Here is a 16,075-nt window from a genome sequence, read left to right as displayed (position 1 = left end):
AGCCCAGGAAGGGCTCCTGATTTCTCGTTAAGCCCAGGAAGGGCTCCTGATCCCTAGTCCAGCCCAGGAAGGGCTCCTGATGTTTCATTTAGCCCGAGAAGGACTCTTGATCCCCAGTCCAGCCCAGGAAGGGCTCCTGATCCCCAGTTCCGCCCAGGAAGGGCTCCAGCCCAGGAGCTCTCTCCAGTGCCCGCTCCTCAAAAATGCCCGCCCTCCCACCTTCTCCGGCCTCCTCCAGCATCACAATGGTCGGAGTCTCCCTCGCCTCCGCCTCCAGCCTCCGAGGCCCGGACTCTGCCTCGGTCCATAGACCCAGTGGCTCCACCTCGGCTCCTAGCTCCCTCGCCTCCACCATCACCCATCTATCCATCAGCTCCACCGTGCTCCCTCGTCCCTCCTGCTCCGCCTTGGTCGTGCGTCGACACGCCATCGCCTCTGGACTCCTCTCCTCTGGCTATGCCTCGTCGCTCTGTCCTACCGGCTCCGTTGGGCTCCTTCCTCCCGTCAGCTCTACCGTGGTCCTCAGTCGCTCCGGCTCCGCCGCGGATCTCTGGATCTCCACCTCGGTCGCCAGAGCCCTCGGCTCCACCCTAGCCCCCTGGATCCTCGGCATCCCCCTGGCTCATTGGCTCTCCGTCTCCACCTCGGGCTCCTCCTCCACCTGCTCTGCCGCCGTTGGTCGGCCCACTGGAGTCAGTGGACATTCCTCCTCCATGGCTCCTCCCTCCGTCGGCTCCACCGTGGGCAGCTAGGGTCCCACCTGGCTCCTCCTCCTGCTCTGGTTCCCTCCTGTCGTCTCCCAGGCTCCTGCCTCCATCGTCACCTGCCTGGACTCTGTTAGCCATCCTCCTCCTGGAGGTCCATCCTCCGCCGAAAGCTCCACCTGTCTGCTCTGCCTGCCAGCCCTTTGCCTTCCCCTGTCACCATCTCACATCCACTGCCTTGTCCCCCTCCGCCCCTCCCTCTGTTTCTACGGTGCGAGGATGCACCTTCCAGGAGGGGGGAGTAATGTAACACCCCTGTGGACTGTTTTGTTGTGGTTCCTTCCCCTTGTGTTGGTTTAGCCCGTCTAATTATTAGTTAATCACCTCATTGTGCTCACCTGTCGGTCCCTCGTTAACTGCCTTATATCTGTTCCTGTCTCTTGTGTTCTAGTTTGTCGGTTATTGTGAATGTTACCCCGAATGTGTGTGTCTGTCTCTGCCTTGTTGTTGCTACATTAAATATCCTTCTTTTGAATCCTTGTCGTCCTCGTCATCCTGCCTGCCTCCACACACCTGGACCGTGACAACAAGTTACTAGCATTTTGTTAGCATTTTTCTAGCATGATTATCATGTTACTACATGGTGTTAGCATTTTGTTAGTATGTTTAGCATTTTACTAGCATGATTAGCAAGTTACTAGCATTTTTCTAGCATGATTAGCAAGTTACTAGCCCCCCTCAATGAAAGTCTATGGGATTTTAGGTAGTTTTGATAGTCTGGTTTACGAAAACCGTAAACTGGATCAGTTAGAAAAGATGTAGCAACCTGAGTCAGACCAGTCTGAAGGTCTGGGCCGAGTTTGGTGGTTGTAGCTTTAAAGGTCTAGGAGGAGATACACTTTAAAATTTGGTCTCAGAAAAAGAAGAAGAAGTTTAAATAGGATTTCAGTCAGTTGGCTTTTTCAAGCCAACGTAATTATGATAAATCGGAAGTTATGGCCCTAGGGGGAGATACCTTTACTAGCTCCCTGTAAATTGCCCTTTTAAGTGGTCTAGAACAGGCCTCACATATCTTGGAATTCAACTTTCACCTGATTTATCAGAGCTTTGGAAACTTAACTTGGGTCCTTCTTATTGAAAGTATAAAAGATGATTTAGAGCGCTGGTTTAACCTCCCTATATCTTGGATGGGGAGAATAGGGTATACTCGGCACAGTTGCCTTGAACCGAGTCCGAGCGCAATTATCAACCCTCCCTGCTGGCCTGCACTCACACTTGCACTGAACGGTATTTTTTGATGTGTCTTTTCTATTCAATAAAGACAAACATCTGAGACTAACTTGTTTTAAGGATTGAGGTTTCTTTCGTATTTTCATCACAGTTTTGCATTTCTTAATTTTACTTTCTTTTTTTCTTTTTCATGAGATATATTTGTTACAACAGATGCTGGGATGTCTGACTGTTCAGTGTTCTGCATCTGATTTTCCCCATTATTGGATGTTTGGAATTGAGCATCTGCAGTTTCTGCATGTTTTTTATTGTCAGGAACAACAGTTTTGGTTAGAGACTCTGGGGGTCATTCCATGGTCCCTTTGAGAGATGTCTCCAGTTCCTCCTTATAACACCTCCAAAATCTAACTGGATACTGTAGGATTTTGAGTCAATGGGCTCCAACACCGTCCCCTGTCTCCAGATCTTATGAGGCTCAAATGGTTGTGTTCTCACAGAGTCAACTTGTTTTAGTGCGTCTTTGGCTGATCTGTTGTAGTATGTTTGTTGCCGTTGTTGATTTGTTGTCAGTTCTCTCAAGGAGTTCTGAATCTTTGGTTGCAGGAGGCTGGTTTTTGTGGGTAGAAGTGTCATTTTTGATGTGTCTTTTCTATTCAATAAAGACAAACATCTGAGACTAACTTGTTTTAAGGATTGAGGTTTCTTTCGTATTTTCATCACAGTTTTGCATTTCTTAATTTTACTTTCTTTTTTTCTTTTTCATGAGATATATTTGTTACAACAGATGCTGGGATGTCTGACTGTTCAGTGTTCTGCATCTGATTTTCCCCATTATTGGATGTTTGGAATTGAGCATCTGCAGTTTCTGCATGTTTTTTATTGTCAGGAACAACAGTTTTGGTTAGAGACTCTGGGGGTCATTCCATGGTCCCTTTGAGAGATGTCTCCAGTTCCTCCTTATAACACCTCCAAAATCTAACTGGATACTGTAGGATTTTGAGTCAATGGGCTCCAACACCGTCCCCTGTCTCCAGATCTTATGAGGCTCAAATGGTTGTGTTCTCACAGAGTCAACTTGTTTTAGTGCGTCTAAGTCTTTGGCTGATCTGTTGTAGTATGTTTGTTGCCGTTGTTGATTTGTTGTCAGTTCTCTCAAGGAGTTCTGAATCTTTGGTTGCAGGAGGCTGGTTTTTGTGGGTAGAAGTGTCTTTGTGCGACAGCTAAGCAACCTCTGTGGTGGACTGGTTGATAATCCATGTGTTGGTGTGTTTTTGTGATCCAGGATGGCTAAATATGGATCCTGTCTTGATATTTGTGCTTTAAGCATCAGTCTCTTCTGATTCTGCCTTGCCATTACTCTGAGGGTAGCCAGGTGATGAGGTTTTGTGCAGGAATTTCTAATGGTGACTGAACTTCTGGAACTCCTGTGATGAAAACTGTGGGCCATTGTCAGACATGAGCTTTCTTATGACAGTAGTAGATTTGGTGTCTGACAGATAATCAATTTCCCCAAAATTGGAATAGTAGTCTACTGTAATTAGATAGTCCTTGTTGTCAAAAGTAAACAGGTCAGTGCCTACCTTGGCCCAAGGTCTGTCTGGCATATTATGTGGACGCATTGTCTCCTATTGCTGGTTACAGTCCACTGCACGGCAGGTGTCACACTGCTGTACATATCACTTTGATCTGCTCATTCATTCCTTGCCAGTACACACACTCTCTGGCCCTCCTCAGACATCTTTCCACACCTAAATGAGAAGAGTGTATACATTGCGTTATTCCCCTCCAAAGTTGCTTAGGGATAACAATTCATTCACCTCTGAAAACAATTCCATCCTGGTAGTTCAACTCCTCCTGAAACAGGTTATAATGACCTATTTCTTGTGATGTGTCAGCTTTGTTCTTTGGCCAACCTTGTAATATGACTGTAATCAGTGTCTGCAAAGTTTTGTCCTCTTTTGTTGCAGAACGGATTAGCTCAAGTCTGTCCACTGAGATTGGTAAGTGTTGTGTCATGTTAATTGTCTCTAAAGTGGCTTTCACACTGGGCTCGTTTGCTGTGGTTAAAACCCGAGTGCAATTGTTCCCGGCACCCCCTGCAGCATTGGTCTGGTTTCACACTCTCTTGATTCTATCAAACCCTGGTGCATTTGTGGTCATCTTACGTCATCACAAACGTGCACAACGTATGATAGAAAACAGAACATGGGTCACTACATTGCTGTGCATAACAGCACCAAATTAATACAAAATAAAAAAACACAGAGTAAACAACATACCGATTTACTGTATGTGCGTCGCTTGTTGCAATCGAACTCAGAACACCTCCTTCAGGTAGTCTCGGGTTCGCATGACAGCTTTCACACTAGCCAAATGTACCGAACTCAGACGTCAATCAAACCTGGATGCACACCAAACATGCTAGTGTGAAAGTGCCCTAACTCTGCTTCAAGAGAACCAGTGGGCGTGTTCTCGGGCAGATATGCTCTACTTAACATGTCTGCTAGCCACATTTCTGGCCCTGGAACATACACAACATCCGATGTTTGACATTTTTGAAGTCTCAGCATCATTCTTTGGAGTCTTTTAGGTGCACTCAGTAGTGACTTATGCAGGATGTTTTCTAAGGGTTTGTGATCACTTTGTGCTGTTACTTTCCATCCATATGTATGATGGTGAAACTTTTCCATCCAGAACAGTAGCGTTAATAACTCTTTCTCTATCTGTGCATAGCCCCGTTCTGTGCGTGTTAGTGTTCTGTTTGTTAATGCTACTGGCTTACTTCCTTGCATGAGTGCAGCTTCAAGGCCTCCATCCGAGGCATTACATTGGATGGTAAGTTCTTCATCAGGGTTGTAATACTTTAACACTGGAGCATTTGAGATTGTTTCTTTTACTTTACAGAATGCCTCTTCATGCTGCACAGTCCATCTTTATTTACAGTCTTTATGCGTCAGCTATCTCAGGGCCTCACACTGGTCTGAAAGATGTGCACAAAACTTTGAGAGGTAATTTACCATCCCTAGTAGTCTCTGAACTGCTTTTACATCTGTTTGTTTTGACGTGTGTTGTTGCTCCAACTTTGTCTGGGCCTATTTTACATCCATCAGATGTCAGGAGGTGTCCGATGTAAGAGACTTCTCTTTGTCTCAATTTGAGCTTGTCAGCATTTAACTTGATACCTTTCTCTCTGCATTGCGCTAGCATTGCTTTCAGTTTTTCATCATGGTCTCCCTGGCAGGCCCTCTAATGCAAGTGTGAGCTTCCTCTGAAAGATTTCAGGGGCCGGAATTATGTCCATGGGCATATGCAGCCATCGATACCTGCCAAACGGAGAAGAGAATGTGGTGAGATAACTGGATTCTTCCTCCAGCTTGACGTGCCAGAATCCACATTCAACATCGCACACAGTAAACACTTTGGCTTTAGACAGTTCAGGGAGTATGTCATCAATTTAGTGGGAAATTACTATGGCCACTGGAACCCTTCTTTTTGGGAGCTGTACAGGTTTTAAAGTGTTGTCAATCTCAATTTTGTATTCTCCCTCCAGGCAGCCATCACCAATGAACACATCAGCATATTCTGTCTTTATCTGCTGTAGTGACCACTGGCTGGTTGGGGTTTTTTCTGTGGTGACTATGCTTTTGCAAGAATGTTCTCGTAATGAACTTTGATGAGCTTCAATTCCAGCCTGTACAGTTTGTGGTTTCTTGGCTTTTGTAATGGACTGGGCGTGACAAAAGAGATCCAATTGCAAGCTTTGTTAAAAGATTGTAGTCGAGACAGGCAAGGTCAAACACCAGCAAACAACTATATCCAGGGCAAAGTAATCCAAAACAGGTAAAGGTCAGGGCAGGCAGCAAACAATCATAAAAACAAGGAAACAGTCCAAGGTCCAAAAACAGGCAAGGCAAGGCAAAAACAAAGCAAGACAAAAACAAGGCAAGGCAAAAACATGGGAGCGCTCAGAGGTGTCCGCTAACAGCTGAACAAGACTTTGCAATGTGAGTGGGTGTGCGTGCAGCTTAAGTAGTCCTCCGGATTGGAACCAGGTATGTAATCAGTTCCTAGGCGTGGGGTGTTATGGGAAATGGAGTCCATGAAAGTGGCAAAGGTCCAGGATAGAGTGACTTCTAGAGGAGCTCATGGGCACTCCAGCTGGAGATCGTGACATAGAAAGATGAAGATCCCCACGGTGGAGCAGATGAGATTGGAGATCCCCACGGTGGAGCAGACAACCGCCTTAGTGGAGACGATGACACATGGAACCTCCACGGCGGATCAGGAGGGACTGGAACAGAGAGCACATACAGGCTAACAATGGCCTCTGTGTGTAACAGGACAAGAAGTGAGTTCATGGACCGTATTTGGTGTGGTTGACTCTTAACTTTTATAAAGAATATCTCTTTGGATTTGAGACTTTAGTCTTTGCAACTTTACAGATCTTCTTTATGCACCAAGAGCTTATAACACTCCAAAGAGAAAGGAAAAATTGAAATTGTTTCTTATGACCCCTTTTTAAAAAATTGGACCCATCCATTATAAAAGAAGTCCACACGGCTCCAGGGTGTTAATAAAGGCCTTCTGAAGCAACGCGATGCGTTTGTGTAAGAAAAATATCCATATTTACAACTTTATAAACCTTAATCTCTAGCTTCCGCTAACTGTTGTACGTGCGTTCACGAGAGAGTGGAGTCCAGTGGATGATGTAGCACGGTGTGGACTTCTTTTATAATGGATGGGTGCAATTTTTTTAAAGGGGTCATATGATGCGATTTAAATTTTTCCTTTCTCTTTGGAGTGTTACAAGCTCTTGGTGCATAAAGAAGATCTGTAAAATTGCAAAGACTAAAGTCTCAAATCCAAAGAGATATTCTTTATAAAAGTTAAGAGTCAACCACGCCAAATACGGTCCATGAACTCACTTCTTGTCCTTGTCCAAATTTTGGGCTACAATCCACTCCCATGATAAAGCATGGATTAGCCAGAACATTATTTAATACAACTCCGTTTGTATTCGTCTGAAAGAAGAATGTCATATACACCTAGGATGGCTTGAGGGTGAGTAAATCATGGGGTAATTTTCATTTTTGTGTGAACTATCCCTTTAAGATGAAGATCTTAAAATTGCAGGTATAGTCTGGGACAGGCACTACCTAACTTAAAATTTTACAATTGGACTTGCCAAATCTTGTGCATTTTTCCCTTACTCATCCAAACTTGTCAATAAGGCTACTTTACGTGAATGCGAGTTGCTTAGCAAGTAGTTGTGAATCACAGGTGTTTTATATATGAGATGAAGACATGACTGCAGCCGGCAATGAGGCCAAAACCAGCACATCCAGCTTTGAATTTGTAATTTTACTTAACATTATTTTATCCGTTATACTGAAAATAACTTTTTGAATGATATAGTTTTTTTGTTTTTTGCAATTTTGAGGTGCTGAGTTTTATTTTGGTTTTAGAAAATAAACGTGGTTGCTCTCCTCACAAATCAACTCTTCCTGGTTTTCTTTTAGCATCTTTGAGCCTATATTTACAGTAGTATAAGTAAAAAACTTGAGTACTGTTAAAATCAGATATTCTAAGAGTAATTTTCATTGTAAGGTATCTGTACTTTTACTCATGTATGGTTTTCAGATACTCTTCACACCTCTGCTACCTGCAGTGATTAGGGGAGATAGTGCCATCCCAGGTAGCCAGCGCAATCGGGCCAATTGCGGCTGAGTCTCGGCTCACTTGGCTGTGTTCTGGCAGCGGCTCACCGAAAGTGAGCCAGCTCTGGCCCAGTAATGGTTGCCAATTTTGGCTAGGATTTGGATGTGCGGATCTGGCCCGATTTGCACTGAGACACGGCACATTTAGCCACATTCGGCCCGATCACGGACCATAAATGCTGGTCTGATTTTGGCTGAGATATGGGCATGTACAGGTGCATCTCAATAAATTAGAATGTTGTGGAAAAGTTCATTTATTTCAGTAATTCAACTCAAATTGTGAAACTCGTGTATTAAATAAATTCAATGCACACAGACTGAAGTAGTTTAAGTCTTTGGTTCTTTTAATTGTGATGATTTTGGCTCACATTTAACAAAAACCCACCAATTCACTATCTCAACAAATTAGAATATGGTGACATGCCAATCAGCTAATCAACTCAAAACACCTACAAAGGTTTCCTGAGCCTTCAAAATGGCCTCTCAGTTTGGTTCACTAGGCTACACAATCATGGGGAAGACTGCTGATCTGACAGTTGTCCAGAAGACAATCATTGACATCAACTTCACAAGGAATGGACTGAGGCTGGGGTCAAGGCATCAAGAGCCACCACACACAGACGTGTCAAGGAATTTGGCTACAGTTGTCGTATTCCTCTTGTTAAGCCACTCCTGAACCACAGACAACATTGAATTTATTTAATACACAAGTGTCACAATTTGAGTTGAATTACTGAAATAAATGAACTTTTCCATGACATTCTAATTTACTGAGATGCACCTGTATACCCGGACCAGTTTAGGTTGAGTGCTGGGGGTGGGTCTCGGTTTACAATGTGGTAAATAGTATGTAGCAGTGACACTTAAACATAATATCTTTTACCTGCCCTTATGTTATTTTTAAGTGTATATTTTAATTCCTATTCATATTTTTCCCTTTTATCCAACATGCTCTTTTTTCTTTAACTACATTTGGAAATTTAATTAATATAATGAAACAAGCTTAAAGTGGTTAAGGGAACTTTAACATTATTTTTGCTATTCGAGTTTCAAGACATGCGCACTAGCTTTGACTATCTAATGACAAAACCCGATGGGCTTTTTATGCTGCTAATTGCCAGAAGGCCAGAAGAACGTAATACACTGGTGAGTAAACATTTGATAATCTAACATACAACATAATATTTTAATAAACCGTTCTACACATGTGACCTCAAATATATGGCTGTTAGGAGTGTCGGCCAAATTTACTACGCCACCCCTACTTTCTAGGGTAAGGGACCCTAACAATGATATCTTTAACACAGGTAGTTCAAATAAATGAACTAGAAGCCAGAGTACAAAAGGTTAATACTTTATTAGAATAACTGATATAATCCTTTTCCCATGGATAATATTATTAAAATAATAACCGGGTTGACAAATGTTCCAAAAAGGATGCAAATACAAAACTGAAATAAAGTAAACCAACTTAAATTAAACTATTAAATTACATTGTATAAAACCAATGATATATATATATATATATGATACCCAAGATAAGGCGAATCAACCCTGAATCATAAACTGGATAACACACCACATGGGAGGAAACAGAAACCCCAAATTATTCAAAACCACTCAAACCATACCTGAAACACAAACAAAAAAACAAGACCTCCCATACCGTGGTACACCAATCAATAAAACACAATTCACAACAAAATGAATATCATAAAAATCACAAAAAAGTTATAATACCATAAAAACCCAATAAACTAAATATAAAACAAACACCACAACTAATAAACAAATCTCAAATTTTTGTGGGAAAGAAACGAGAACAAACACCATTTCATTGACGCTCGCGAGACTTTAAACGTCACCTGTCCTATCGCGTCACCTACCCCTTAAAGGCATAGCAAGCTCATTCTGGTTACACACACATAATACCAAAGTAATGTTTATTTATAATGAAGCTATAATTGTGAGTTTGCTGACAGTGCAAGAATTTAACTCCAACTATAATCAAGCACACCTGATCCAGCTAATCAAGGTCTTCAGGATTACTAGAAACTTCCAAACAGGTGTGAGTTGGAGCTGGTTGGAGCTAAACTTTGCAGAGCTGTGGCCCTCCAGGAATTGAGTTTGACACCACTGGTCTATAGTATTGCGACTGATCTCTTTTTTTATTTTTTAATCGGTGCAAAGAAATGCAAGTACTGGCAGTGCATCAGATGGAGAGATTGAAAAGTTAATCAAAAGATGGCTGCTGCCCACTTTCGACCGAGATGGGGGAAGAAAAGAGTAGGCCCGAATGCAAACAACTCAGAAAACTGATGATAGCATTAAAGATGATGAACAATGGTCGGATTTCACGGAAATGGCAGGAGAATATGAGAAGGATTTGTACTCTGTTGAAGAAATAAATTCCTTTCTTGATAAAACAAAAGGTAAAGCGGGTGTAGAAGTGCGTAATTTTTTCCCTGACCTCGGTAAGTTTGTCGCTTCTGTGATGTGGGCACGGAAAGTGAGTAGTTACAAGGAACTTTCACAACAAAAGCGTTTTCGTCTGAAGAAACGTATTACTGTAATTAGGCAAATCGACACACAAAGAGAGGCTAATAAGAGGGAAAACAAAATGAATATGTTGACTTGTATCTGTATTTCTTTTCTATACTGTCTTCTCTTTCCCCCTTTCGTCTTTATGGCGATCTTAAGAATGGGATCCCTTAATGTGAATGGGATGAGGGATGTAAGAAAGGATAATTTTTTAAAGGAATTAATTAATTTGAAAGAGTTGAATGTTATTTTCCTTCAAGAGTGAGTGGAGGTTCTGGTGGGAGGGAGAACATGTTCTTAGTCATGGGACTAATTTAAGTGCAGGGGTGGCTGTGCTTTTCTCCCCTGCTGTTAAAGCCAAAATTTTATTGAAACGAGTTAGAACCAGGAAGGCTGCTAATTGTAAGGGCAGAAATAAGTAGTTTCTGCTTTTTGTTTGTGAATATTTATGCCCGTAATACTGGCCCCGACATAATTAAGCTTTTCATTATGCTGAAACTGTTTTTAAGGCAAAACCAGAATGAAGATTTTATTGTTTTGGGGGGGACTGGAATTGCACATTGGACTTTACACTTGATAGAAATGGGGAGGAGCCATATTCACAGTCAGCACTCTGTTTAGCCAGTGTAATTGAGAACCTGAATTTTTTTTTAGATGTTTGGAGGGAACACAATCTTTCAACACGACAAAGTCAGCACTGGTCTGATTTCTGCTGCACGTTTGGACCGTTTTTATGTATCTGGAAATATGAGAAATAGAGTTAGAAATACAACTATTGTCCCCATGTCTTTCTCTGATCACAAACTTATCACAGTTGATTGTGTCTTGGACGTAAGACCTCAAAGTTATTATTGGCATTTTAATATAAAACTTTTAGAAGATAAACGTTTTATTGAGAAATTTAAGTTATTTTGGTAAAGTTGAAAAGGCCCGTTTTGATAGCATAATTCAGTGGTGGGAAGTGGGGAAAGCACATATAAAGTTGTTTGGTCAGCAATACGCCTCTTATTCCACTTTGTGTTTAAAGAAGACATTGGAGCAACTGGAACAAGAAATTACTGTTATTGAGAGAAATATGACTGTTAACAATGTTGTTGCTTTACAGGAAAAGTGGACTGAAAAGAAACTTTCCTTAAGCTCTATTTTAAATGAAAAAGTAAAGGGTGCACTTATAAGGAGCAGGTTTTTAACAGTGAGAGACATGGATGGTCCTACCTCTTTTTTTTCTTTTTTTAAATTTGGAACGCAAAGCTGCTCAAGATAAACAGGTGTACAGTCTAAAGGACAGTATTGGGCGTATCACTTCTGACCCAGCGGAGATGTGCAGACTGGCTGTAGATTTTTACTCTACTCTTTTTACTGCTGAAAACGCAGATGGTCATGCTACAAAAGAACTTCTTCAGGATCTCCCTGTTCTAAATTCAGAGCAGGTTTAAAATATTTAGGTGTGTTTTTGGGAACTGATGAATATAATAAGCAAAACTGGGAGGGCCTAGTGGAGAAAGTGTGTGCTCGGTTGTCTCACTGGCATTGGCTGCTACCCCAGCTTTCCTACAGGGGAAGAGTACTGGTCTGTAATAATTTGGTTGCCTCATCTTTGTGGCACAGGATGATGGTGCTGGAGCCCCCAAAAGATTTGATGAGACATTCAGCGATGACTTACAGACTTTTTTTAGTCAGGACAGCACTGGCTGAAGGCCCCAGTCCTCTATCTGCCTAGGCAAGAGGGGGGTCAGGGGCTTATCGACATTAGGTCACGAATAAAGGCCTTCAGACTCCAGACAGCTCAAAGGCTTCTTTATGGAGAGGACGTGAGTTGGTTCGGGGTTGCTTGTGCCCTTCTGAGAAGAGTAGGAAAGATGGGATTTGATCGTCACTTGTTTTTAAACTGGACTTAAGTGGTCTGACATCCTTTCACAAGTCGGTGTTAAAATCATGGACACTTTTCAGGATTTCTCGAGAGTTAAGAGACACTCATTTTCATTGGCTAAAGGAAGAACCATTGTTTTTCAACCCAGCACTTGAGTTGGATAGTTTTAAATCCCTTTATCTGAGGAATGCTGCTCTTTCCGCAAACATCACTAAAGTAGGACATCTAGCCTCCGTGGATGGTTGGTTGCCTGCAGAGACATTGGCTCTTAAGCTTGGCATAAGATTGGTTCGAGTTGCCCAGAGACTTCTGACCGAGGTGCAGGAACGATTGCCGCAGAATTACAGTGTATCCCTGGTTGTACCTGGTGGGGAGGAAGTATTATCCTTCCCAGACCTGGAGGTTTCTGCAGAAAATGGCGAGTGGCAAGAAGCAGAAGGCAACATCCTATCCTTTGCATCACCGCAGTCGGGACAATTCAGTGCTGTTGGGAAGAAGCAACTATATGTGATGTGTGTAAAGGCTCTTCACTGTCATACTCTGGAGAGTTTGAAGGAGTCTAAATGGTTGGATTTTTTTGGGTCAGGCTCTTCAACCAAAGGTAGTTGGAGGACTTTGTACAAACCCCCCATTGAGAAACGGTCTGGAGACCTGCAGTGGTGGATTGTGCATGGTATAATAGCTACGAACAGACACAGAGCACACATTGATCCACAGGTAGGGGAGGGTTGCCCTTTCTGTGGACGATCGGAAACCGTTTTTCATTTATTTTCTGAATGTGAAAGGCTTGTTCCTCTGTTTTGTTTTTTAGAAGAATGCTGCTGTGAATTAGGGGAGGTTTTTACTAATGTTTTCTTTTATCTATGGTCCTAAATATAAGCATTCCGCAAGGGAGACTGTATTAGTGAATTTTGTTTTTGGCCAAGCAAAGTTGGCTATTTGGCTGTCACGGAAAAATAAGATTGTTGGAATGGGACAGACTGATGTTATTTAGATTTTTAGGGGTTTGATAAAATCACGTTTAAAGATTGAATTTGCTTTTTACAATTTAATAATGGATATGGAGACCTTTAAATACAGGTGGGGCATTAATAACTGCATATGTGAAGTTGATTGTGATGGCTCTCTAAACATTTTTGTATGAAAATGATTATATGATGTGTTTATTGGTTTTGTTTTTTTGATACGGAAACAATTGTCTTCTTTTGGGTTGTTGTTTTTTGATATTTTTTATACTTGTACACTTTGACTTTTTATATATATATAAAAAAAAACTGATGTTTTCTGGTGGTTTAAAAAGATGTCAAAAGTCTCTCTCTATCTCACTCACACACACCAAAATGGTACTCTTAGCCAGTACTGGCCCGAGTTTGGGTACTGAAACTGAGCCAACACCACCGGCATTGGACCACAATCACGCCAACCAAAATGGAACTCTTATGCTGGGTACACACTAAAATACTTTTTTTTTTTTTTTTAGAGTTTATAAGATCTTGAAAATGTGAGAGACCACAAAGATGAGGACAAAAAATCCTAGATTAAATGTTTTGCTCCTATAGTGTGTGGCCTGCCACGATGTCTCCCCCCCCCACACATCAGGATTTCTGTATAGATTCGTGATCGGGGCGCCCCCGACAATCTTCCGAGCAGATTCAGTCACCCTTAACACAACTCACACCACAGGAAAATCTGATAAGATAATCTTTAGAACCACCAAGATAATCGGGACATTACCTAGGATTGTCGGAAGGGGACAAATCGGCCCAAAATCAGCCTCATTATCTTGTGGTGTGTACCCAGCATTAGCCAGTACTGGCCCGAGTCTGGGTACTAAAACTGTGTCCACACCACCGGCATTGGGCCACAATCACACCGACGAGAAATGAAACACTTAGCTAGTATTGGCCTGAGTCTGGGTACTGAAACTGGGCCACAATCACACCCAGACTTGGGCCAGTACCGGCTAAGTGTTTCAATTCTTGTCGGCGTGATTGTGGCCCAGTTTTGGCAGCCGGACTCGGGCCAGTGTATTTGGGCCGATTCTGGGGTGTCATTCATCCCATGTCCATGCCGACTCTGGCAACTGCAGCCGGGCTGAGTTATTTCATCCAGATCTGGGCCATTATCGGGCCAAATCGTTTTGGCTACCTGGGCTCCCTCTATGAATTTTTCACTTGCCTTCCAGCCTCCCATTCAGCTCTGGGTGTTGGAGGCTTTGTTCACACTGTCAACACTGTGCCTGTCTCACTTACTTTGCACATACCCAAGCAAACTACTGCTGTGATAGCGGACCATTGCCGCCCAGCTTCAGGCTTGGTATGCTATCCTGGGTGTGTCAAGATGGGTTATGCAGACTATAAAACGAGGCTACTCGCTTCAATTCCCTTGAAGACCTCTCTGCTTAAAGAGGTTCAACTACCTCATGATCATCAAATGGAGCAATAGGACCTATAGACCTTATGCATCAGAGAAACAAGTGCAAACTCCCATTTTTGTGGTAATTCTATATATCATCAGTGTTTAAGAGTAATTAGCTGTTGAAGTGCATTATTAAAAGAGATTTAAAGGCTTGTTTGCTGGCTGGACTTTTTGATAAAGGGGTGTTACCGGTTGCTGAAGATGACATAACGGAGCAGGTGGCCATTGTCCATCTTACCCACCAACTCTGCCGGGCTCCCTTGTCCCTTCAGCTCCACCTTGGTTAGGTGTCACCCTGGTTCCAACTGGGGATCCCTGGCTGCTGGTTACACCTCTGCCGTCCATCCATTCCACTCCACCAGGCTCTGCGGGCTTCCTGGTCCCTGCTTCCTCCTTGGTTCCCTCCAGGCCTGCAATGTCACCCTGGCTCCGTGTCTCCTTGGCTCTGTCTGGGTCTCCATCTTGGTTGGCTCCATCACAGGAGATTGCTGGACCCTCTTTCCAAGCTTCCATCATGGCTCCTCCTTACTGGGACTCCACCATGGAAGTTCTCGCTGGCTGTGGCCTGGGTCCCTGTCTGACTCCTCCTGCTCCTGGCTCCTTCTTCTGTCTTTACTGCCTTGGTTGCTCCCGCCATCACCTTCTCCCTGTTCCAGACCTTCTTCTGCTCCATGCCCTCCTACCATGCCCCCTCTCTCCTCAAGTGGACCTTTTTTTTGTTTTGTTTTTTGTGCAGCGTGACGACACGCCGTCCTGGGAGTTGGCGAAATGTCACGTGTGGTCTGTTTTTGGTTTAGTTTCTTTTGTTCCCGTTTACCTGCCTGAGTTCCTTGTTAATCTCTGTGTTTACTAAATCTGTTCAGCTGTTTCTTTTAGCACCCTAGTCTGTGTGTTTATACTCCGTTTTGGTTCTGCTCCTTGTCTGGTCTCAATTACTTTTGCCTTGTATTTCATGTGGATGTGTATTTACCCCTGTGATTTCTCCTGGATTATTAAAAGTGATTTCCGAGCTGACTCTGAAGTTTGAGTGTTGATAAGAACATTACACCTGTTTTATTTTAAAGCATCTTTGAAAATATTAGTGCATGCTCCTCAAATCACAAAAACTTTATAATTCCTGTTAACATGTAAAAAAATGTATAGATTGTGTCATGTATTAAGAGTGATTTAATGATCACAGCCAATGATTTGCCAGATGTGTAGTTGACAGGCTGTGCTAATTAAATGAGCCTACAGCGGTTCACCATGTAATGTGGTGTTTTGTTTCATGTTCATGTTTTCCATGTCTTTTGTTTTGTAATTGTTTCATGGTCCCTGTTTGTGTCATGCTTCCCTTGCCCTCACGTATTCATGCCATTGGTTCCCCTGTTCATTGTGTCATGTTCTGATTGGTTGTCTTAGTCATGTGTCTTGTTTCCCATTGGTTTGTTCTTGTCATGTGACCCTCTTGTTTCCTATAAGTAGCTTCATGTTCCCATTGTGCCCTCGTCGTGTATTGAATGTATTTAGCCCGCTGTTGGTGAGTCTAGTCTGTTTATGTCATGTCAAGTCAAGTCAAGTCAAGTCTGTGTTTCTTGTTTGGATATAACCTGTAA

Source organism: Sinocyclocheilus grahami, unplaced genomic scaffold, assembly GCF_001515645.1.
Source record: "Sinocyclocheilus grahami isolate Dianchi unplaced genomic scaffold, SAMN03320097.WGS_v1.1 scaffold1939.1, whole genome shotgun sequence".
NCBI lineage: Eukaryota > Metazoa > Chordata > Actinopteri > Cypriniformes > Cyprinidae > Sinocyclocheilus > Sinocyclocheilus grahami.
This window is presented reverse-complemented; position numbering follows the sequence as displayed.